The 25,266-nt window shown below is 39.9% G+C and overlaps 1 protein-coding gene across 3 annotated transcripts in view; it reads right to left on the bottom strand.

The window, feature by feature from the left end:
• lpp (LIM domain containing preferred translocation partner in lipoma) overlaps window positions 1-7,622 on the bottom strand; it is a 155,679-nt gene extending 148,057 nt beyond the window's left edge. For 2 of the 3 annotated variants that reach the window (XM_073475942.1, XM_073475943.1), the window contains exons 1-2: window positions 7,491-7,622; window positions 696-767 (exon numbers count right to left, since the gene is read on the bottom strand). The gene's annotated coding sequence lies outside the window, so the exon portion shown is untranslated. Of the gene's footprint in view, window positions 1-695; window positions 768-6,743; window positions 6,765-7,490 lie in introns of those variants that run through there. The other variant, XM_073475944.1, reaches the window with a different exon arrangement.
• Window positions 7,623-25,266: the final 17,644 nt, after the last annotated feature.

The raw sequence follows: 25,266 nt of genomic DNA, 5'->3' as shown, positions 1-25,266 counted from the left end.
TCAGTACATGAATGTGTGTGAGCAGGTGAAGGTGACAAGTGCTGTAAAGTCGGTACACAAGAAAAGCACCATAAGCGAGTCCATTTTTTAGTTTAGCTTCGAGCCAGCTGAGATACATGATGTGACTGCACTGGATGTAAAACTGATGCAGCAAAACTAGAGATATGGGGCCCCACCTTACGCCCAGCAAAAAGCAACACATGGCGAAGCGCAAGAGTCATTGCTAGTTTCAGTCTGACGCAGTTGTCCTTTTCACGCCCATCTGTATGCTCACGTTGAGGTGTGGTCAGGCACATTGACGGCGCATTGCTATCTTGAGGCATCAGAAAGCCACCGCACCATATACAAATAAAAAGCCTGGTCTAAAGTCAAAGCTGCGTTATTTTTTGTGCCGCACAAAAGCTCACCAAGATATTACTATACAGCAATACGAAGTTAACAAGAAATCTCAATGAAAGATATATCATGCAACACAATGATTTACAACCACATACTCACACTGGGGACAACCAAGCATAGTCTGTGATAAATTTGTAATAGATTTTGAGGGTGACATGGCCCCAAGTTGCTAATTTATGTTTAAACATAATTTAAACATAAGTTCGATTACCATCTGACATTAAAGCACAAAACAGGACCAACACATAGTATACAAAAAAGTACAATTCAGCAAAGTGCAGCAAACGCTATCTTACCTTTGCTCCTCTGTGGATGTATGGAATACCTGGTAAGCTGGTGACGCGATGCCTTTAACTGTATGTTGAAATCTGTTGAGATTGAGAAATAGAGACAACTCTGTATTACACAAATGGATTACATAACTATCATTGTGCTGAGTAGGACCACATCAACATGGTTTTTCCATGACTGTGTCGTTCATCAGCGAAAAGATGAACTATGGGCACGCTCTTATAAATCCTGTATGAACCTGAGCGTACGTTGTCCATTTAGATTTTTGTCAGTAATTTCTCACCAGGCACCTGTCACAGCCTGTTGGAACAATATTTCACTGCAAAGACACAGTAGAGGGAAAACAATGCTGACAAGTGACACTACGGAAAATATTTCACCATGGTGTAACAATGATTTAGTGAAGAGGACTGAGACTAAAGTACAATCTGATGATGGTAGCTCACTCAGGAAGACATTATGGTCAAGCTTTTAGCTTGTAGCAAAAGTGATCCAATCTTTTATATATTAGCATAAAGGCAGCAGTCATAGAAAAAAAAATCAATAATACCATTGTATATTAAAATGTTACTCAGATATCAACCTACTATTGTAACACTCATTTTTTATTTATCATTTTCATTTGTTTGTGTGATTGTGTAACACAAGTGACAAGACATTTTAGTTCACAGGAAAAACATATTTCGTTTTCATTATTTGCTCTATCAGTATTGAATACACAAGGTTAATCTATGCCGTTCCAGGCAGACTGTAAATCATCCTCTTTGAGAAGCTGTATCAGTCTTTTCTGTGAAATAACTTTAACCAATTACTTGTTGGTTGATAATCAGTGAATTGACTAGTTGTTTCAGTGTGGTTTAGTTCAGTAGTATTGGTTTGATTAGCTTTTTCGTTGACATTTCAGAGTTTGTGTCTAATAGTTACCTCAGCTTGCCAGGTACATAACTAAAATGTCCTGTCAGATACCAACCATCAAGGACACTAACAACAAGAGATAAAGCCTTTTTGGTGATGGTAAAAGCACTGGACAGATACTCATATTTACTCTGAATTCAGCTTTGCACCAGCATTAGTTTTGCAGAGTTTGGTGAGGTTTTGTACATACTTCCCCTCTCACTATTTGAAAGCCACAAATGGCTCTATTGCTCTTGAGGATAATACTAGCCATGAGTCGGTAGGTGCTTTCTGACGCAACAGCAAAGCCTTTTTAAAGAAAAACCATGCATACTATGTAGTGCAATAAACCTGCAAACAAATTGCATAAGACTATACTATTTTTTTTTTTCTTGTTTTATTTACTGCACAACTGAGAGAGCAAACAGGGCAGGAAACAAGCTGCATGCATGGTAGATAGAGAAGGCAACATAGTGTGAAACTAGAGAAAGACACAGGAGAAGGTTAAAACAGTTCATGTCAAGCAGCCCAACCGATATATCAGCGGCAATTGTCCTATCACACATATCTTGGTGTGTATGTTGTCTGTTATGCACTGATATGAAAACTTGTTTTTTTTGTTTGGTTTTTTGGAGATGACGCAGAAAAAAATGCTGGGGGTAATTTCTAATTATGTAATTCCCAGTTGAGTTTAGGGTTTCAATGCAGTGATGTCATTTTTGATGATAAAGATTATTGTTAAACAGTAAAATATTCAACAGCCAATATATCAATATTGGAATTTTTAACTCCCTAATGTCATCCCTTAAAATCGAGTATCGGTCGGGGTCAGGTGTCAAAACCCTACAGTACTTTTAAGCACTGTCTCCATCATAAGAATCAACGGCTACCATATTTCATTCATTCCTTAGACATTTGCAAAAAAGTCCCCAAGGGGTATGTTTTAGATGAGAAGGAAGTTCTGTAGGATCTATGCAGGTATTGTCCAGTACAATGAATTGTCCTTTTCTTTAATCCACATGACATGTGGATTTAAGTAAAAAACAGACAACAGTATTGTTGCACAAACCAACCTTCTACATGTCACAACCCTACCTGACCGCAGAGCAGAAATGTTAAGCGGGCGCTGACATGTCCTTGCTATGCCCTGTAATGCTGTGTCATTAGTCTGGCCATGCTTGTTTGTGTCATTAACATTAGAATATGCACTTAGTGTTTCACATTCCTCCTACATATTTGGTGAAGGTAGGTTCTTTAACACAGTACAATGTAACATAACATTATTGGAGGGATCTTGGATCAGTCACTAATAGGAGTGTGACAATATTAAAACGTGACGATATTTCACGTGGAGGTGAAAAGCTGCCTCGCGATATCAGTACATAACAGAGGCAGAGCAGCAGCCTGCACGATGGCGTCTGAAATTGAACTCGTAATTAGCATGGAAGATGCCCCCGCAATCGTTTGTGTGGCAGCATTTTGGGTACCCCGTGGTAACAATAAACGGCGACAGAGTGACAGACAAGACAGAAACAATATGTAAGCACTGTAAGAAAATAATGCCGTACATAGCGGCTAACACAAGCACTATGCAAAAGATACAGAACCACCAAACATAGCTGTCACTGACTGGGAGCTTAAAAGGCCAAACCATGGCATTGCTATTGTGACTGACAATGCGTGTAATAGCCTAGAATATCTCAGGCTGGGGAGTGTAGTTGTAGCCAGCTCTTAGCTCTGTATCATGCTTGTCTCTGTATGCACTTTAAGTACTGAGAGAGTAATACTTTTATTGTGGTTTGCATTTTAAAAATGAGACTAAGAAAAACTTTGTTTGTGATTTATACTGTTTGAATTTTTTATTTGTGGAAAGGAGTTCAGTTAGAAGGTCACACACAGCTTCAATTAGAAGTTAGAAGCTCACAAATAGTTCATGCAGTTATAAGGTCTGAAGAGACTCATGAGAAATCATACAGTAGAGAAGCCAGAAGTCAGTTGAGTTTGTGGCAAAACCTTTTACAGTGCTTACATATTGTCTGTGTCTTTTCCTGCATATGGTAATTCATACTCAGTCAGAAAGTAGAACTGAAGTGACATTCTTTAAAAGATGATTACTAGTTAAAACATTTCAAAATGGAGCTGCATTGTTTTGCATTTTGTGACTTTTGATCGAATAAAAGACAAAAATAGTGTTAAATTATCTTCTCATCTCATCCTCATGAACCCAATATCGTGTATCATCACACCCCTAATCACTAACCCTCAGATTTTGACCTCCCACACTTACATATGGGGTTGTTAAACTACCAATGGAGAAATAAGGTGTGTCTATCTGAGAAACCCACAGGTATTGTACAAGTATTCTTTGGTTCAGTGGCACAACATTAGGCTTTGATGGTAACTTGTCCCAGTCTGTGTCCCTCTCACGTATTGCCATTACATTCATGCCATAGAGATAAGCATTAAATTCTCCAAAAAGTAAATACTCCACGATCTTTCAAAAACATAAATGTTGTTAAACAAGATCAAGTTTCCTCTGAATCTTCTTAAAATATGGAGTAAAAAATGTTTTGTCTGTTGAACAAAAAATCCATTTCTAACCCGTTTCTAATGCAACTCTTAATCCAGGTAGATAGGTAGGAAATCACAAATGTCCTTGTTCTTTTCATAAATCACAAGCGAAATATGAACACAAGGAGATACATCCTTTCTGGCAACTATCTTTTATTTACACTAGGAAAAAGAGGTTCAATTTGGGAAACAGATTAAAATTCTTTTATCTCCGGGAGCAGATGGAATATTTTTTTCATCCAGATGGTTAGAAGAGTCAAAGGATTCTGGAAATGCCTCGAGAATAGCCAGAGTTTAAAGGACCCTCTGGCTAAGATTGTAGGCTTTTTTTTTTTTTTTCAGAAGATTAGATAATCAATTGTAATAGTAATACATCAACGGCAGCGCATGCAAATGTAGCAGCTAGTTGCTCCTTCAAATTTCTCTGCTTTTTTGTTTTTAACTGTTATATTTCCGGCTTCATTGCAGAAACAAGTCATACCTATTACAAAAGAAATTGGAGAAGAAAGAAAGAGAAGAAAGTGCTGGTTTTAGACCAAGAGCAGCAGACTACAGAGATGACCACTGCATGTTGCAAGCATACAACCTGACCAGCCGGACCACCCCAGGGAGGAAAGAGGAGAGACTTAGGATGGGAGCCATGCTAATTTTAAAAAAAAGCTGGGTTATAAGGCGAATTATCTGATTTGCTGATATCTGGTCGCAGAAAAATTGAATGGACAAAACTGGACTCGGCCAAGCTACTGGAAAATCAGAGTCTGTTGTGCCCACATCTTTACAGAGACCTGTCTCCACCACTACATCCCAGATCAAGCTGTTTCACTTGACAGGCGGACCATGTTACGAGCCGACGAGGAGAGGTGGACTCAATCGTAGTCCAAGCTGATGGACAGTGTTGCCCAGATGTCAAACTATATAAGGATGACGACCATATTATCACCACCATGTTGTTGCTGCTGTTTAGATTCGTCCAGATGCAGATTAAAAAAATGCACTAGAGTTATTTCCTGTGTATATACGTGTTTATGTATACAAGAATATAAATCATTGTGTATTTGTTCTACGTTTGTGTAGCAAGGAGTTTACAAACTCTAATGTCATTCTGCAACCCTGTGTTATATAATTACAAATAAATCACCGTGAACCTTGTAATAGTAATTCATCACAAGTGTCAATAGACCATACTCAACATTTAGCGTAAAGATGCACACACTCAGACTGAAAGCCCCACTGTCTGTCTTACCATCAAGCTCTACTCTGAAACTGTACATTTTGAGTCTGGGAAACTTGCTGTTCCTTCCAGAAAAAGACATCCTCATTAAAATATGCCAAGAAACACAAACAGTAGAATAACTTGACTAAACCTACCAGGGGGGCCCGGTCTCAAAGGCAGCTGAGGCACTCATCTTTCAACTTTAACATCATCAACGGCTGTCAAATGAGTCCTTTTTAAACCAGAGATTTTAAAAGTCGGTTCCGTTTAATGTTGCCTGAGTCGAAAATGTGTCTGAGCGACGCAGATGTATTCGGTTTGATGACAGCACTCTCGGGGGACCTTGGTGTTATTGATTTGAAATCCAGCATCTAAGTCAAAGTTTGAAATTAGTCTTTTATGGAAGAAAGTGGAGCTTATTTTTCGTGTTAGCTACATTTTATGGCAGAACAATGTCGATAGTCTGGACCAAGGCTGGTCTCTCACTCACAAAGAGGACAACTGAGGATATTGAAGCACTTTCCACCAGGCAGGTAGTCTGTTATTCATCTGTGTGTCACTATGACCCACGTAAAGCTTTAGAGGAAATCTTGAGGCATAAAGTGTGTTTGTACACATAACACCTCACAATACATGTGCTGCACGGAGTAGCATTTCATACTAATAAACAAGTCTGGTAAACTCCATCATGCATAGAAATCAATGGGATTTGTAGGGTTGAATTGATCCTCTTTTTTAAAAAAGATTTATGGTTGTGAGCACAGAGGATGTAATCAGCAGGGCAGACAGTGTGTTTCAACACAAAGTTTCCTTTTCTTAGACATTTAAAGTGGAAAACATTTAACTTCCTGTCGCAAAGAGGAAGAACTCCACTTCATTCAACTATATCTGGTAACTCCTTGTTGCATTGGAAGTGGTCAAGACGGTACACGGTATTGGCCTTTTGGGCCTCGCCGACACGCAAGTGAATTAAACTGATGGAAAGCGATATCTCGATAGTGTTTGGGTTTGGATGAGTTGCCAGATTCATAGACAGCTTTTAAAAGGATTCAGCTAGATTTGTGTGAAGAGTCACCTTTAAAATAGATCTGGGTGGAGCCAGGTTGGGCCTGTTTGTGCATTTATATGTCACAAATCAAAAGCCGTGCCGGTTTCCTGGCCTGTTCCTTCAATCTAAACCAGAGCTATAAGTATAATGCAGGCCTGCACTGTAATGTTAGTCCACTCGTCTGTGGGCTGGATGTACACTGTGAGGCAGCTCTGTCTGAACGAACACGGGCCTGTGAAGTTAAACTCTTAATGAACACAGAAGTCATAACTACTGACACTTTTCTACTAAGTTAATAACAAATACCGTCATGAAAAAAAAAACCACCTAAACAACGTGGCGAATCTCTGCTGCCGTAAACAAGCGCGTCCCCGTCACACGATAAGAGGGTCGCTTCATTTTCCGTAACGACGACGCCGAAGCTAGCTAAAACATCTTACGAAGCTAGCTAAAACATCTTACGAAGCTAGCTAAAACATTTTTACGAAGCTAGCCGTTGTTCCCGTTGTGCTCGGACAGGGCTGCTGAAGTGAAATTCAGCGACATATTTCCCCGCAGTTTGGGGGCTCTCGTGTTTCTCTCCGGGTGACAGTCTGTCTTCCGCATTGCTCAGCAAGCAGACCACTTGGCTAAAAACAGACACACCACAGACGCCCAGAGTCCCTTCTGGCTGAACCTGACGGCTCACAACGTATTAAGTTATATTTTTCAACGCATGACTTGAGCCTCCCCCCCCCCCCACTTTTATGCTCAAGCTAGCGACAAGTTAGCTTCGTTAGTTATCCTCATGTAACATTAGCAACAGCCGAGGCTATCGTTTTGAGAGTCCACGCCCTCATTGTGAACTCCGTGCGAGCTACAGTAACAAAATCATATTATATCCCCAACAGGGCCGAACAAACTGAAGACGGACCTGCTCCAACGCCGGAGTGGTTTGTGTGTTTTTTTTTAAAAAAAAAAACTTACACCACTTTTTTTTTTTTAACAAAACAAACAAAAACAAACACAGCCCCGAAAGTCTCACAACATGTTTAAAGCGTCAGAAGAAAGTGCTCGATAGTTTCGCTTGCTTACCTCGCTTTCTAGGAAATGTAAACGCAGAGGTTTCAAAATCCCACCAAAAAAAAGTGAAACTTCTTCTTCATCCAAATTCTGGGAGAGTTGTAGGCGGTGACGTCACGCTCTGAAATTCCAGCCGTCTCTCAGTCGGTCGAGGAGTTTGCCCATGTAAGGCAGCAGGCCAGCGGGGAGAGGAGCACCGCGGCCCGGACACGACTCCGCCAGCAGCCATGCATTTACGGAGGGGGATGTATAGGACAGAGAAAAAAAAAAAAAAAAAAAGCGTAATATAAAATGGTATGCTGGTTCCCCCCTTTTCTTTTCTTTTTTTTTTTTTTTTACTTAAAGCATATGACTCTGTCTTGACGATATAGTGTTAAACCCATCCTGTTATGTAATGAAACATATCAACAATTAAATTGTACATGCCTTGTAACTGTATGCAATAATAGTCTACAGAGTACAAAAAGAAAACTTACACAAATATAATTATATAATAAAAGTGTATGGGGTCACACATATACCTCATCTTACCTTATCAACTTAAAGGTGCACTACGTAGTTTTTTGGGGAGGAAATTTTAATCAGAAGAGAAAGATCTTCATTGGGTGATTTTTTTTTTATGCCTAAACAAACTTTCTTTGTATTCATGACTGAATAAACTGAACAAACAAACTGACCTTAAATGACAACACAATTTCACACCGTTTTACTTTGTTTACATGTGGCGGACCCTGCCACCTTTCCAGCTACAAACAGTGTTCCGCGGACCTTATTTCCTGTGAGAACAGTTTGTTTACTCAGTTATGGAACATATTAATATTTCTGTGTTTGTATCATTACTTCATTAATATTGTATATTTTTCTTTATATGTGGCGGACCCTGCCACCTTTCTAGCTTCAAACAGTGTTCTGCGGACCTTATCAGAGAACAGCTTGTTTACTCAGTTATGGAACATATTAATATTTCTGTGTTTGTATCATTACTTCATTAATATTGTAAATATTTCTTTACATGTGGCGGACCCTGCCACCTTTCTAGCTTCAAACAGTGTTCTGCGGACCTTATTTTCCTCTGAGAACAGCTTGTTTACTCAGTTATGGAAAAATAAATGTTTCTAAGATGGTATTATTTCCTTGTTAACGTTGTAAATATTGAAATTCTGAGTTTGAATTTCTTCCCAAAAACCTCATAGTGCCCCTTTACAAGTATTTTTTTGTGTAATTTTTTTTTAATACATATTTTTTATGCAAACGATACACAACTGCGAAATGCAATCCAGTCAAAAGGCCATGCAATAACAGTCGCACTTCATCCCTTGTCTACAAGGTGGGGAAAAAAACAATGAAATAAAAATCTTACCGCCAAAATAGAAACATCTTTCAATATATGAACTCACAAATACACCACAGAACTTAATCAACATTACTCATGTCGGTAATGGAACATTACAAGAGTCAAGTCACATATGTCACTGCAATGTATAGTCCTAAAAAAGACTAAACAAGGCACATTTTGAACTACTAAATGCCACTTAATGCTCATTAGGGCTGTTATTTTCAGTCAGGGCAGACGACCTTCGTTGTATTATGATGTATTTGTTTGACTGGTATTATAAAGTTTTAAACGGGCCCCTTTTTTTTCAAGGCATCCTGCTGAAAAGACATAATAATTGGACAAAGGCCTTTGAAATTTCAAGGTGCTGGCTAAAAAGGAAGCAGCTCGGCGAGTGTTTCAGTTCTTACAGAGAGCACTCATCCAGTGAAGTGTGAATTGCCACATGCTGTAATTTTGAACAGGATTCAAATTCACGCCCGATGCTGCAGTGCACCCGTGCGCTGTCATGCACTGTCTATCTTCTGGAACCATGAGAAACTTCACTGGAATCAGAATTTTTGCTTATGGCGAATATTTAGATATTTCTTGCCATTTATTCAAATATAGAAGTAGAGACATTAGTGAAGGTCACTCTGGCTTAAACATACACATAGGCTACTGGCAATGTAAACAAAAGATCTCTACTTTTCGGCTGTTCATGACATGTGCCTCTGCATCTATCAAACAGAAACAGGACACAAAAGGTCAAACCAAACACACGGCCGGATGTGATTAATTTATTCCTTGGTTTGACTGTTTGTTTATTTGTTTCCATCATAGTGTTCTTTCCTCTAGCTACAGTATGGTAGGCTTTGCATGCATGCACTGCAAACATGAACATGCCCTCAGTGCCTGTACTGTGTTTGTCACATTGTAAACAATTTGTGTAAAGTTTTCCATACCTGATGGACGTTTGTGTTGAGGGAAGCTAAATATATTTTTTGTGGGTGTGAGTACTATGAACTGAAAGGACCTCCACAGCTGACACTTAGTGTTTTTACTCACCGTCTTATATATGGAACGAGAGAGATTTAAAGCGTTGAACAGGCGATGGTTGGCTTTAATTAGGGGATCAATAGCCACAGTGAATGAACACATTAGTCACCTACAGACTGAATGGGCAGTGTAAGTATTCATCAGTTTCCATGGTCACACCAGTCAGCCACCTACATATCATAACAGTATATCAACATAACATAAATACTCACATGATATCGATGATTGATATTACATCCACAGTAACACAGAGTCATGGCCAAACTAAATGTACAGAGTGTACAAATTTAATAGGCTTTTTTCACTGCACACATATTTGTCACAGCAGGAAAAACAACATGATACTGATAACAATAACGATAGCCCAGTAAGCTATTAGAATTAGAATTCAGACATTGTCAATTTATTATTTACACCTGTGCATTTCCCACTGTACCATGTTAACACGTCTTCTGTGAAAAGGGACTTCTGTTATAGTCCTGTTTTTGTCAGTTAGTATACAGGAAATTTAACTTTATCATTTTGTGCTGACAGGAAATGATACAACATGTGCTCAACCAGACGTCAATCAAACTGTGACTTTTAAAATGTGAATGACAGTTAAACATAGTGGAGAGGAAGCAAAATGTGTTTTAACATTTAAAGTAGCAATAATAGTTTTTTGGGGTTTTTTTGGAGGGGGGCCTAGAACAAGCAATACAGACATAGATTTATTATTTTTTCCTCATAAAGTTAATATGAGGAATGTGTTAATGGGACTCCCAAAAAACTTGATAATTCACTTGGATGGGCGTGGTTTTGCAGGACATAGCAGTGCACACTCTGTATCTCAGTGCACATTGTTTTCCTACATGTTATAGTCCACCCTGTGTCCGTTTGGGGGGGTTACGGAAGACGTTATTATCAGCCAACAAGGCCACCAAACAAACCACTGGATATTTTCCGCCATTTTTGTGGCAACCAAAACCGTCTATTTTTTGCACAGGAAAGTCGGACCATCTCCATCTGTGAATGTGGCGACCAAAAGAGGTATTTTAAGCAAAATCTCTTCCTAACCCTAACCAAGTGGACCCGAGTCCTTCACAAAGAAATCCACAGTCCAGCACCTTTAAACAACTTAAACAAATCGTCCACGCGCTCGTATAGGCAACCAAGGGAGACGGGGAAGGTCTAGTTTTTCACGTCACTTTACAATACGGCAATACCGATATATTCACCATCTCTCAGTTGTTGCATTCTTTTGTCGTACAATAAGTGCTAAATAAAACTTTTGGAGGTAGACATTGATACTACATTTTGAGAACAGCTCATTCTGTTGGTGTAACAAACACAGATCTGTGTAAGCAAGCACACTACCCAACCCTTGTAACCCACATTTCAGTTAAACTGGCACAGAAGCCTTTCCAGCGAGTTGGAATGTTTCATTTCAGTTATTGTCAACACAAAATGCCTTTCATGTTTCGCCATTTATTACAAGGTTTACAAATGGACAAAAAATATCAGTGCAATAATGGACACCAAAATGCCACTCTTTTTTTAGAGAAAGGATTTTGCCTTGGTGTCTGGTGCATTTTAAATAAAGGCTAATTACTGCAACAGTCAGGAATATAAATATAGAACACAAAAAATACAATAAAAATACAGGGAAATACTATAACAAGTATCTGTGTTTTCGACTCACAAAGCTGTACAGTTTTGTGCAAACCTCTTCATCATGGGATGTGTAAAAGTTCACAGTATAGAGAATATACATAGATCAGGCATAACATTATGACCACATGCCTAATATTGTGAAGGTTCCCCTTGTGCAGCCAAAACAGCTCTGACCTGTCAAGACATCGACTTAAGACCTCTGAGGGTGTCCTGTGGTGTCTGGCACCAGGGCGTTTTATAGTGGATCCTCTGGGTCCTGTATGTTGGGGAGTGGGACCTCCATGGATCAGACCTGCTCCAGCACGTCTTACAGATGCTCGATCAGATTGGGATCTGGGGAATTCGGAGGCCCGGTCAACACCTTGGGCCCTTTATTGTGTTCCTCGAGCTGTTCCTGAGCAGTGTTTGTGGTGTGTCAGGGCACATTGTCCTGCTGGGGGGCCACTGCCATCGGGTAGTGTTGTCGTGATGAGGGGGTGTACTTGGTCCACAACAGTGTTTGGATGGGTGGTGCGTATGAAGTGGCATTCACATGAATGCCAGCACCCAAGGTTTCCCAGCAGAACATCGCATTGTGATGAGATGATCAATGTTATTCATGTCACCTGTCAGTGGTTTTAATGTTGTGGCTGATCGGTGTATGTCATAGGATGATGGTCAAAGATGTCAGCTGGGGGACGTCATCAGCACGTAACACACTTTGTAGTTTATTAAACAGTGTGAACAGTGATATGATCAGGATTTATTCATTATTTCACTCAGATGATGTCAGTACGCATAATACATACATCACAGTGCCATCTGCCCTCTTTCAGGAAGAAAGTAAGGAACAGTTGTGTTCAAAACTAATGATTTTATATTGTCACGTAGCGGAAACATATTCATCAGACAGCCACATGGTTTTCACAGGGCACACGGTTTACAAAGTACAACTTACTGAGATCTTCAGCCACTTTAGACTTACTTATCACAGTCACTCGGTCCAGTGCTTGATGCAGCAGGATCCTCCAGCTCTGCAGGCCTGGCCGCAGACAGAGCCGCAAGAATTTCATGATTTACTGTCTGAACATAATATCTAACAGTGTCCTTGCTACAGTTAGACAAACTTAATAAACCCTGTAATGTCCTCAAAAATCTATAGCGAAGTTACATAACAGTCTCATAACCATAATGCTAAGTCGTAACAATAGAATGAATTGAATGACAATTTTTCAGTCTACTGCTGGGTCCATACAATCACAATTTACAGTCCTCTGTTATAACTTAAGGCAAATAAAAACTGACAGCAGAGCAAGAATACAGCCGATCAAAATAAGACTGCTGTCTCATGACCTTCACTTGTGCCGTTTGTGTACAAGTTTATATTTTAGCTCATCAGCTCAGCTTTAGCAACTCCGCAGTGCCTAGAAAACAGTCACATCACGCTAACTGTTACAGTTTGTGTTGACATTAGTTAAGCTAAAGATATGTTTCAGTTCATCTTTTTTCTCGTCCACAGCTGTCTCCAGCATTGGAAAGCCTCGACAACATGTACTCTTGTCTAGCTTCTTTTTAAGTCACTTCTTTTCTCTGCCGTGGATGTGGTTTCTTTTCAGGAGCTGCTGTTTGAGATGACGATAAAAGTTGTTTTAGTCAAATTTTTTAAACTTAAATTATGTCCAGATCTTACAAAATGCACCTTTAATACACGTTAATTACTACAAATTCTTACAAAAGAGCCCCTTGAACTCAAACAGTAAAGTTGTGAGCCGTAAAACCAAAACAATGAGCTGGAAGCTGCTCAGTAGACCTGAGGGGAACTGCAGTCTGATGATAAATCTCTGTGGGTTCATCATTACAAGTGACCCCTTTCATATTACGGTCACTTGAGGCATTGTTAACATAAAATAGAAATTAGTAAAGATTTAGTGCTTTTTGCTTGGTTTTTAATTTCATTTTTTTTATTTTTGTGAGGCTTTACCATCACAATCCACAATTTAGTCATCTTTGTTGCAGTTGAGTAGCTCCTCCATGTCTTTCCACACTGCATGGCCATAGTGACAAAAGTCTGGATCGACAGCAAACATAAAAAAAAGATTGAATAATTGTCATTATACTTACTTTTGAGACTTAACACTCTAAACAGCTCCTTAGAATTAGTATGTAGTGTGGAATTAGTGTTAATTTGCAGAAAAAGCGCAGGTGAAACTCGTTACATTAAGGATAGCTTTGTTCCATATATGTTCGGGAAGCCAAGACAGCAGTTACACTCAAACTCATGTTGTTAATTACACCTGACCATCTCCTGCTACAACACGTCTGTGGTGACAGCCACCTCCAACACCTTTAATCACTCTTTTTTTGAACTAAAGCCATTTTGCATATTGGTGAAATGTTCTCCTGATTAGCATTTGAACAAACCTAAACATGCTCTAGTTCATAATGACTGGGTTTCCTTTGTTTCACTCGTTATCCTCGGCTTCACTTGAATTTGCAGCTGTGCGGCCGCTTCTCTACCGTCGGAGCTCAAACACACTTCTGATGTTTGACACATGCAAGCCACTATCAGACGTCCAACAAAGCTCTTGCCTCATGTGGGCTTCACCTGACCTCAGTGATCTTTGCTATGCAAACTAGACAATTAGTTTGCATGCTCGCGATTGAATGCAAATACCATAACTGCTTTTTCACCTCTGATTCTGTTCCCACAACTGTATCACAGTGTTATCATTCACAATACTGGCATTGTGTGTCTCATGTATTTTCACATGCCATTGTATTATCTCTTCTGAATGATAGAATTACTGATTCGTTTGCTAGTTAAATGGAAATATGTAGAAGAAATTAAAGCTCTGTCATTATTTTTAGAAGCCAAATGATAAAAAAAAAGGAATCATTCACTCCGAGCCCTATCTTCTAACTGATAATTTGTACTTTACTGCAACTGATTACATTGTGCTCCAAGCTGTGAATATACTTTTTTTTTTCACTGTGCATGAAGGAAGCATAAACAGCACTTGCAGATCGAGCACGCTGATAAAAACCAAAACGATTCGAGCTATTTTAGTGTCTTACCCCTGCATCCCCTCGTCTCCAAGTTCCAGGGCACACTGAGAAAGGTAATCTCATTTGTAATGTGTGACAGCTTATTTGCAAGTGTGCACACTGGCAATTTTTTAATGGGCCCGCCAGTGATTCTTCTTCCACTGATTTTCAAAAAGACACCCTGGAACAGTTTAGGCGACACATGCCATCGCCTGTGAACTCGAGTTATCAATCAAGCACCAATTAACATGCTCGGTTAGAGGAAATCAAGGGCTCTTTGATGTTCGGCAGTCGGGGAGTGTAGCTACGCATGTCATTGATATGATGGGTTTCAATTTGATCCTCACTGTACCAAAACATATGAAAGGAGCTGTGCTCACAGGGTCCAGCACAATAGATAACTCACTTTGGAGAAATATGTTTGATCTAACTTTGTCATGTTTAACTTCACTCACTTTATCACAGAGTGGAGGGGTTGGAGAAAAACAGTTTAATTTTGTCTGTCATATTTTAGTGTTTCAATTGTTCCAGCATCGGATATCCTGTTTTATTTGCTGGTTGTAACACTGTCTTCTCCCCCACACCACTTCCTCTGAAGTAGGTAAACCTCAAACACTATACACAGCAGCTGCACCGTTGATGTGTACTTCCTCATAAAAGTGTGAGTGAAAGCATGTGTTTTGCACCTCCATGCTGAATAAAAAAAAACAATTGTCCTGTAATTGCAGCTCTCTTGGTTTCAAAACGGGGGCCCGGTTTTCAGGAAGAGACGGCCGACGATGACAATGTTGACACTGTGCGGCTCAGATCCTGTGATGTGAAACCGAGATGGGTGGAGTGATGTTTCTGTTAATTTGTCAGTAATGTCATTTGGTAACTCACTATAATCATTGTCAGAAGGCGGGCGAGTCCAGGTGCTCTGCGCAAAAAAAACCAACACAGAGATCCTTGCCGGGGAAAAAACAACAAAAACAACAAATGTGTCTGGGAACTGTGTACGCTCTGTTAATTAGAGCTGAGATAGCAGAGATTAGTCTTCAAGCACAACCATATTACAGAGAGTCATGCCAAATAAGAAGAAACAAAAGTAGGAGACAGGCAGACTCACTACAAAAACAATGTCCCAAAGCTACTAATCAAACAACTCCCAATCTAGATCTAGACCTCAGATTACACTAATGAATTCTAATTCTTATGTTTTAGCATGTAAATATGTATTAAAATGGTAGACAGAGACAATCCCTGCCTACAGCGAAGGTTTTAGCATAAATGATGCGTACTTGTGAGCTTCATGCTGCACCTTTGAAGCGTTTTTAAAGCAGGAGGATTTTGCTGCTATATCCTGAAATCAGTTTTTGGGGGGGAAGTTGCCATTTTACATGGCATTTATTTTTTTTTCAATGAACATTATCAACTTTTCTTACCTCTGAGGAAAATGGATTCAGGTGGCTCAACTCCTCCGCAACAACAGAATAGTTAAGCACTCTGACTGATTGATATAATCAGCCAAAATCCAAGACACGCAGCCATCAGGACGGCACAGTTTCAGTAACAATATAAGACGTAAATAAAAGTTAATCACTAAATAGTTGATCTTTTCTGAACTGTATTTATTGTAGGAAGCATGTGCCTGCAGGCTGACCAGGCACAATCATTCCAAGTGCTGGATGCAGGGGAGGTCAGCAATGTTTCTTGAAATAAAAATCAATTACCACTGCAGTGGTGTTTAATCTGTTTTAGCTATGTAGCGTTTGGAGATTTAAAGATAGCCTTTTGCTGTAACTTTTGCTGCACGAGTTACTGCTGAGCAGTGGCTGCTGCGGCCGACAGTGAATTTCGGGATAGTGAAAAAAATGCGGTGTGACAGCAGTGACCAACGGTATGGAGTAAAGGACAGTAAGTGAGAGAGCAAACTGGCTCAGTAATGTCAGTTATAGAGCAATACTGATCTTGCTAAAGGTGGCTAATGTTAGCTAGCATAGCCATAAATAACTGGTCCCTAGGTGTATTCAAGTGGACAATGTGTGCATTTTATATGAATTCAACTTTTCATTCATGAGAGAAAGAATGTGTTATTATTACTACTCTGGAGAGTTACATAAATTAATTTTAAAGGGTAAGGTCACCCAAAAACAATTCAGTCATCATCTACTCAGCCTCATGCTGATGGAAGTAGTCCACAAAACATTTCTGGAGCTTCACAGCAAAACAGTGTTGCAGCATTCTCCTAAACAGCTGAAGTAGATGGGGACTTGTTTTAAAATGTAAAAAAACAACAACAGAAGAAAAGGCTCCATACAGCTTGTGCAGCTTAATCTAATGCTCTAAATCCCAATTTGTTTTTAAAAGAGATTATTTACACCCTGCATCCAGTCAAGCTCGTGCATCCAGCTAAGTTAAAAGCTAAGACAGTGAAGATTTTTTGCTTTAAGGGTGAAAATAACGTCTTTTCAAATCAATTTGGGATCTCGGGGCTTCCAGAGACTTGGATTACAACGGAGAGCTTTATGGAGCCAGTTTATTTTATTTTATTTTGTATTTTATTTCTATTTATTTTTTTCACATTTTCAAACAAGTCAGCATAAAAAACAACCCCCCAAAAAATCAATAAAATGGCTCCATATGTTGTAATCGTCCATTTTTGAATCTGAATCTTCACTGTAGCTGCTGAGCTAAAAGCGTTAGCATGGAGATGTTTTATGTTGAATTAATTAATTAAACAAACTTTTTGTCGTTCTTGTTTTATTTACATTTTAAAAGATGTCCCCAGTTTTTTAGGAGAACACTGTTTTGCTGTGAAGCTCCAGAAATGTTTTGAGGACTACAAAATTTCACCCGATGCTCCAGGTGTGAGTAGATAATGACTGAATTGTCATTTTTGGGTGATCTATTCCTTTAATCTAACCACATATATTTTACCTCACAGTCATTAGACATAACACAGAACATATTATGAATTATTGAGCATTTCAGTCTCCGATTAGACAAAATTATCATTCAGTCAGTCAATCAGTAAATGTCTTTTTGTGAAGCATCTCTCTTCTCCCAAAAAACTTAAATTGTGATATGTGCCTCGTAGGGACTCAGAACACTGCTGAACACTCTCAGAAAAATACATTTGTATCATGTTGGTAAAGCTACCTTTTGACCTCTTTGTCAGAGAAAGAGGTATTGAGTTGCACAGCCCGGACGAGTCAAACAACTTGTTCAACATGTTCAAAGCAACGGCTCCCAACTGATTCACCCTCTCCGGCCCAAAACCAAGTCTGTGAACTCACTGTATCGCTTCCTGAGGGTTTGTTTTTCTGCTCTGAATGCAGAGATCCTAATTGTTTTCCTGCCTCTTCCCGTATGAGGTAAAGACAGCGAGCGGACCAGCATCTTCGAACCGTAAACCACGCTGACATTCCTGTGTGGTGAAACTACAAACATACACGGGGATACATTCCTTAAATCTGAGGGCCGGTAACCCACACCCGACCTGCAAACACAGAGACGACGAGTTCCTTGTAACGATGAATAAGAAATAAAGTGGAAGTGCAGTCTTACTAAAAGATCGTCATCACTCACCTTAAGAGGACAAACAGAAGTTAATCTACTCGAGTATTCTAACAAGATGCCACTGTTTGTTTATCGTGTTTGGTTTTCGAAAGCCTGCTAAATTTGTTCCCTCCCAGCAGCAAACATCATTAATTATTCATTCACTGTTTGTCTACAGTCAAAGAATGGCAAAACAAATACAAGATCGAGTCATTTGCAAATAATTGATAAGGTTAAGACTGTACAAAAGAGCAAAGTGCATGCTTTTAAGAGGTTTTGAGTTGAAATGATGATTTTTTTGGGGGGAGGAGCAAAAGTTGGATAAGCAGTAACACAATACATTATTTTATAAACCAGTTTTTTAAAAAGGTGACGTGGTAGTGTAGCGGTTAGTGATGTTGTCCCACAGCAAGAAGGTTCTGGGTTCAGTCGGGGCGTTTTTATAAGGAGGTCACCTGTCCTCCCTGTGCCTGGGTGGTTTGATCCGGCCTTCTCCTGCAGTCCGGAGACACGACCTCAGCATGTTCGCTTAATGTGTAACAGGAATCACGTGCTGAACACATTACCAAATGAAAAGACATGGAGATTTGTGTCCATATGTAAAAGGTATTTATATTGGGTGTATCTACAGCCTGTTCCCAGCCAGAATGTAAAAAAAAGCCAGGCTGCGGGGGGCAAGGATTGACAACATATCGTGTGTGACAACACCAGGGGTCTGGACAGGTACTTGGGCAGACAGCAGACGGAGACAGATTGAGACATTGACTTCTTTTAGCCTCAGTAGCATGGATAGCGACGACTCTCGGGGCACTTTTGTCACAGAAGAATCATATGAAACAGAGGACACACTCCCAGCCCCGACAACAGGCTAATGAGCCAGAAGATCATGGATGTCCTGAACCTTAGCGGGTTGAATCTCTGGCTGGGTCCTCACCTCCTGGACCGGGGCCTAAAGGTTGGCCCTGTAGCCCAAAAAGGTGCAAAGCTAACATAAGCTAGCATTTGTTCTCATTAGCTTAGTCAATAATAGGGTAGTAAGTCACTAAGGGGCATTTTCAACTCATATCATCACGTAAAATATTTTCATGTTAGCTGACAGCTTTACATTATCCATGGAAATAATGCGTTAGTTTCTACGGCACAGCAAGCAAACACTGCTAACGAAACATAGCTCAGAGTCGACCAAGTGAAACACACCATTACCTTGAGTAAAATTAGGGATTTCTCTGGGTGTGAATATTCTTTTAATTTTATTTTTTTGTTGTTGTTTTTTTACTTTTTAAAGCAAGTGTCCATCTACTTCAGTTGTTTAGGAGGATGCTGCAACACTGTTTTAAAGTGAAGCACCAGAAATGTTTTGCGGACTACGAAATTTCAGCTTACTTTGCATCAGCATGTGGGTGAGTAGATAATGAACGACTGAATTTTCATTTTTGGGTGAACTTATCCTTTAATAAAACAGAAAGACAAAAAAAAAAAAAACATATCATACATACCCTTTAAAACATGAACACTTGCCTCTAGAATTTGTTCTTGAAGATATATTTCCAATGGAGTACTGACAATTAAAAAATCACACCTGAATGCCTCAGAACACATTTGTTATTCCTCACACTGACAATTACACTTTTTCGTGCGTTGCAGAAAGAAGACGATCCTAGAACGTCTATGACAAATCTGTCACTTTGAATCACCTGTTTATATGTGAAGCCTGCGTCTGTCGCACAAGTATATTTTCTCTTCACTCTATAAATGCCAGCTAATGCAAAGCACAAGATTAGGCACTTGTGACCTTTATTAGAGCTGATAGCAGCCGCCATGGATACCAGAGAGCTCCATGTTGGCACAACAAAGGCTAGTAGTGGAGCTAGATTACAGATCTACGTGATAGCACGTAAGTGAAAATGACAAGCAAGCATTATCCTTCACTGATGTGATAATTACCTGCAGTCTTCTGCCCGGGAAAGGTTATCGTACGCACAGACGACCTGGAACAGCTCCAGGAATCTGTCTCAGTGCAGTCTAGCAGGCTGTTTATGGGCGGTCTTTGATTTCAGATCCATAAGTGTTGAAAGCAAATTCAACATTGACATTGATACACATGATACATTGATTGATTAATCATTTATAAGTTCAGGCAGCATCACACTCCTCACCCCGAGGGCTTTATTTTAATTAAATGTTTTTTTCCTGAAAAAGAAAAGCAGGTGTTATGTTCCTGCAGTGGTGGACTCAGGATGTTTGAGGGGCAGGGGCGAAGAAAGTAAAAATGGGCACCAGCACACACAACATCGTGATACATTTATAGTGAACTGGAAGGGCACCCTAGAGGGCACTTTATCATGTTTTATCAACCATAAGGACATCCATGAGGACAGTTTTGCTGCAGTTTTTCCCAAATATGGTAGCACCAGTACATTCTTGCGCAGACAGTGCAGGGTCAATGTTTTCAACTTTGTTTTCCTGCTGATTCGAATGACTGCGAGGCATGCTGTAGAGAGCGAGGATGCTGCGAATCAATGATCTTAGGATTCTGTGGGAAAAGGCCAAGTCTGTGTGGACAAATTTAAACACTTCATGAAATCAAATCAAGTTTGCATCTAGAAGGTTGCAACGAGAAAAAGAAAAGTCCCTTTTAAAGAATTTGCTTGATCCCTCTTTTGTTAATTTGATGCAGGCCGAAATTACATCAGATGACAGCATAATCCGACATCATTATCAACATCAAAATGTTTGGCCCGGGGCCGGCGGCAGCGCTGCCTCTGTAACGGGATGATATGGATTACACTTTGCAAACCGACCTTGCCCCCCTCTCATTTTTTATGCCTGCCAGTCAAACACAGTGATGACCGCATGCACCGCAGCGCTGCATGCCGAATAAAACCCAAATATCCCTCTGATGATTAAGGTCACTCATACACTGCTCTACAGAAGCCATCCTCTTATAAGCCTCGCAGAGTATCAGAGGGGGGGTCGATGTATCGGGCTCCGGTCAGCCTCGATGTCTTCATTGTTTTTCATCTTCGCCGCTGCCCAGGTTCTCTCTGCCTCGCTGTGCCAGTAAGAGGACAATACAGTAATCAAAGTTTTCCTCTGAGGCGGTGTGACCTGTTGTTGGCTCTCATTTGTGTGTCAGTTCAGAGGTTTAAGCTCCTTCATGAGAAGTTTATCCCGGGATCACGGGGATCTGAGGGCTCACCGGTCATTTGCCATCACTATCCCAAGAGCTCAGATTGTTAGGGGCTGCTTTATTCTGAAATATGATGGAAATGTGTTGGACTAATTTGGCTTTAGCAGGATTGGCTGAATATTAGTCCACTCATCCAATGGATTATCCCATGGCTGCGATGAACATACTGTACAGATCTGTCAAAACCCCCCCACCATATACATACATCTGATTCCCCCTCCAATGTTTGCTTCTTCTTCTTCTTCTTCTTCTTCTTCTTCTATGAGTGCATCCCCCTCATATTTCTTCCCAGAATGACAGCACTCATAAAGCAACACAGTTCCCTGACGCTGACACAGTGAAGCTGTGCAGCATGTAGCACAGTTAATAGCGAGAGCTTTGGGAGTTCTTACCCGCTGAGGTGAGCTTATCTGCACAGACAGCATGTGTATTCATTTAATCTGAGTTCAACATCAGGTGTCAAGAACGATTACACACTCATACTCATGCTCACTGATACTCTTACATTAACGCTGAGGATTCATGTGCTGCACAAAGTGCTTTATCCCTGCATGGTCAAGTGTTTTTTTTTTTTATTTGGAGCCAAAAAAAATCTAATGATTACATTTTGATTACTCCACTCTAATTATTTGATTCACTGCCAAAATAAATGTAAAGCTGATTCCCCCCCCCCTAAATATTGCTTTTCTGTTTTCAGGATTTTCCTCCCTAATTTTCTCTCCAGCAGCCACATTACTGACCTTCCTATTGGCTGTGCCAGGTTGAAGTGACAGCTGGTGTGATGTAATAACACCCCCTCCACTAGACAAGTTATAAAGAGCAATATCTAGTTCCATGGATTGAGATAAGCTTAGGTAGATTAATGCTCGAGGACACTGAAATGTTTGTTGTATAAAAGCACTGTTTATAAAACAATGTGTCATTGCTGTATATGAAAAACTCTGATCTGGCAGATGGCCTCAGCTCCAAGGGTTCCTCCATGTTAAAGGCACTGCAAGTCTAACGGTCGGTGCTCCTGAGGCTTAATGGGATTTTAGACTCTTCATTCAAATGAATTATATATAGAGAAACTAGGATTATTTTACAGGCTGTTTAATCTCTTCTTCTTTTTTTGCCAAAACTGAGCCTGCCCCACAGTTTTAGCATTCGTGGAAAAAGTGGAGCGACCGAGTGCTACAATCAATGAACGCTAGAGTGCAGGCGGCCTATCAGCTCAGAGAGCCAGAGATGCCCTGTGGACCGCTTCTCTAACATGAAGCGTGCTCATTCGACTTGACTCACTTCAGCCCTGCTGCCGTGCCCGCCTTTCCACAAGCATTCCCATCCTGCTGAACAATGACAGACACGAGGCTTCAACAGAGCTGCTCCGCCACCGCGAGACACAGATTCGGTGCCCTTTTGCACTGAAGACAGCTTCATCCCTCCAGCTTTAGCTGCCACTCATAGGGAGGCTCGGGCACCAGTCAGACGCTGCATCCTGGATCATCTAGCTACTTGCCACAAAAATAAACTCTGGTGAAAAACAGTGAGGCGGGCTGTGTTTTTCGCTGCGCTCCGGATCTTAACCAGTGTCAGGTAGAAGAGTCGACTGATCTCGGTGACTGGCACCACTGAAAAGACTTTTGGTGCGGCAGAAGAGGCCCCTTCGCTTCCTGAACTGGGCTCGCAGCTTTGAATTTGAGGCTCCACACTGCTTCCTGATTCCCACTACAGATCCCATCATGCCTCACTCCTTCCAGCAGAAAAAAGGTGAGACTTCTTTCTTTCTTTCTTCTATTTTTTCTGCAGCTGCACTGCTGTTTTGTTTCAGTGCTGGCAGGATAAATGAATGTGGTGCAAAAGAGAATGCATTCTTAGCAAACTGTCCTTGAATAAAATTTTAAAAATCCTTTAAATTAATATTACATTTTCTGAAACTTAACGTATTTGACTAGAGATGTGATTCTGGATTGCTGGATTACCAGTGCTTGTCACACATGTATTTTCGTACACAATGCTTTGTCCAGGTAATTAATCGCATGAAGAAATTATATCAAAGGGGCACTATGAAGTTTTGGAGAAGAAATTTAGACTCAGAATTTCAATATTTAGAATATTAATTAGGTAATAATAAAATAATAGATAGAAATATGTATTTTTTCCATAAGTGAATAATCAAGGCGTTCTCTGAGGAAAATAAAGTCCAGAACACTGTTTGAAGCTAGAAAGGTGGCAGGGTCTGCCACAAACAAACAAAGTACAACAGTATGAAACTGTGTTGTCCTTTAAGGTCAGTTTGTTATTTTGTTTATTCAGTCATGAAAACAAAAAGAGTTTGTTTATTTAGTTTGTTTAGGCATAAAAAAATAATCAGTCACTGAAGATGTTTCTCTTCTGATTGAAATATCTTCCCAAAAACTACATATTGCACCTTTAAAAACTGTGCTGAACAACAAGTTTGATTATTTTCTAGAAATATATATTTTAGATAAATCAAACACAACATTATATTTTGATTTTATGAATTAGATTGGTCATGAAGTTGTTCTCATATGAGCAAACTGAATGAAGAGACGCGCATTTACGCGTAACTTCACGGATGAGTGACAGACACGTACAAAGGCCAGACACATAAACACTACTGCTTTATTATGGTCAGCTAATCTCAGAGATCAGATCAACCTACTGCTGAATCCTCTTACTCAGTCACAACATTAACAAAAGCGCACATGCAAAGCGACATTAAAGGACACACGGTGCACACAGGTCGTGATAAAACAACTGACATCTGATAGGCAAATGGGAGTACCGAGTGCATTAAATAATGTTCTTATAAGTTATCTCCAGTATGTAAAACATGCAAATGAGACACTTAACTTCGAGATAGCATCGGAGCGATTTGACAAGAGCTTCTTGATTCACTTCTGATTTTTGTGTAAGTTGTTCTGCACAAGGCAGGGAAACAAACGTTGGCGTTATGATGGTTAAAAAAGTCATCTTAAAACTTAAATAAAAAGTTTTAACAGCAGCACTGAACCCTTTTTCTAGACGTTTGAGCTGAAAGCTAACAGATCACTGATGCACAATATGATCTTTTCAATGGTCTGTGGTTGATTGTCTGTTAAATCCACATGTGATTCAATCAACAAACACTTGTATTCCCGTGCATGCAAAGCACAATACACTGTATTTGAAAGTGTAGCACATTTCAAGCGTGTCTGTCTGTCTGCACGATGTAGAACAGATAAGAATTATGCAAACGTGTCGAGCACAGGAGGTGTCACTCTGCTTTCTTGCATCAACACTTCCACCTGGCATTTCCTCGGCTTCAGAGGCACTTCTAATGAAAGCAAGCGAGGGATACATTAGCTGTGATACAGCAGTAAGAATGAATTGTAATCAAAAATATGTTCATTTCTTCATTTCAAATGTGCATAAATGCATATTAACGAGGCCTGATGGTTATATGAGTTGATTTGTTTCTAGCAAACATATAGAGTGGGAGGTTTTCCAGAATCATAAGGAGACTGCACAGCCTGGCTTCATGTATTAGCTGAAATAAGGGCGTAGGCGCTGACAAGACAAAGTGAGTTTCATGAGAAAAAATTCAAAGATTGTTCAGAAAAGGAAAGAAAAATGAAAAAGACATGGTATTTCTCTCAGTTTTCTTCACAAATGTGTATTTAATGTGTTATTTTCCTTCATATTTCCTAAAAAATGCGTATAAAATGTATTTTTTGGGTCCATGTCAATACTTTGAGAGCATTTTTTTTTTTTTTTTGGAGAAGCAGTTGACTTCTGGGGCTTGGTGGGATTGCTTTCATCCTCGCCAATCCCATGTTTCCATGTTGGATTTAAATCCATTTACTGCTTTGGCTGGAGGAAACCAAAAAAAAAAAAAAAAGCTGACATGAAAATACACCTATATAGGCTGCTAATGGAGGCTGTGAACGTTTGATGCAGATGGGGATCTCAAACGCACTGAGGGCTAATGCCACGCTGCTTCATGAGGTGAAATTAAGACCGCTCAT

Source organism: Pagrus major, chromosome 11, assembly GCF_040436345.1.
Source record: "Pagrus major chromosome 11, Pma_NU_1.0".
NCBI lineage: Eukaryota > Metazoa > Chordata > Actinopteri > Spariformes > Sparidae > Pagrus > Pagrus major.
Note: the sequence above shows the minus strand (reverse complement) of the source record. Positions and strands in the feature narration are given on the sequence as shown.